Below are 1060 nucleotides of genomic sequence, written 5' to 3'. Positions count from 1 at the left end.
GCCAAGATATGAAAGCAACCCAAGTGTCCCTCCATGGATAAAGAAGTTGTGGTATATGTGGTATATAACACAATGGAATAGTCTTTATCCATAAAAAAGAATGAGATCTTGCCATATGCAACAACATGGATGGACCTGGAGGGTATAATGCTAAATGAAATGTCAGAACAGAAAAGGACAAATACCATATGATTTCACTCATAATGTGGAATTTAAGAAACAAAACAAATGAACAAATGAAGAAGAGACCAAAAAAACAGACTTTGGGGGGTTCCAAAGTTTTATTCAAGAACTTCTATAAAATATTCCAGATAAATGAGTTTTAATCCTCATCTTCCTCCTCTTCCTCATCCTGGTAAATCTGGAAGTAACAATTCATAACTGCTGTTGGCAACTATGCACACCCAGTGACATAGATTATTCTTCAAATATATTTTGGTGAGATATTTCAAATGCCTTTTGGAAAAAGGCACCTCAAAAGGTACAGTAATCTTGCTACTTTCAGTGGTTGCAACCCCTCCACCGAGATTCCCAGCTTTTCTATTCACTTTGAATCTCTCTTGAGGAAACCGCTCAAAAGGGGCTGCATCCGTGATTCCGTCTTCTACAGGGTGGCTGCGGTCAGGGGTAAACTTCAGAACTTGCTCCTTTTTTTGCCCCCCTTCACCACAAGTTTTTTCACAGGCGTCAGGGTGGCAATGGAGGCGGAAAGGGAAGTGGGCATACTACGCAGAGGCAAAGAGCCCGCCAAAAATACCAGAGCTTCGGGGTTTTGTGGGTTTTTTTACGATTTTATTTATTTATTTGACAGAGAGAGAGAGCACAAGCAGGGGGAGTGGCAGGCAGAGGGAGAGGGAGAAGCAGACTCCCTGCTGAGAAAGGAGCCCGACGTGGGGCTCAAGGTGGGGCTCGATCCCAGGACCCCGGGATCATGACCTGAGCCGAAGGAAGACGCTTAACCGACTGAGCCACCCAGGTGCCCCAAAAACCAGAGTTTTAATTACAGAGAACAAACTGATGGTTTCCAGAGGGGAGATGGGTGGAGGGATTGGTGAAATAG

General features: G+C 44.2%; 1 pseudogene; it reads right to left on the bottom strand.

The window, feature by feature from the left end:
• Nucleotides 1-322: 322 nt before the first annotated feature.
• On the bottom strand, nucleotides 323-724 carry LOC112813314 (large ribosomal subunit protein eL22 pseudogene; annotated as a pseudogene).
• Nucleotides 725-1060: the final 336 nt, after the last annotated feature.

This window comes from Callorhinus ursinus, unplaced genomic scaffold, assembly GCF_003265705.2.
Source record: "Callorhinus ursinus isolate GAN/ISIS: 27379988/994484 unplaced genomic scaffold, GSC_fseal_2.0 scaffold90, whole genome shotgun sequence".
Lineage (NCBI taxonomy): Eukaryota > Metazoa > Chordata > Mammalia > Carnivora > Otariidae > Callorhinus > Callorhinus ursinus.
Note: the sequence above shows the minus strand (reverse complement) of the source record. Positions and strands in the feature narration are given on the sequence as shown.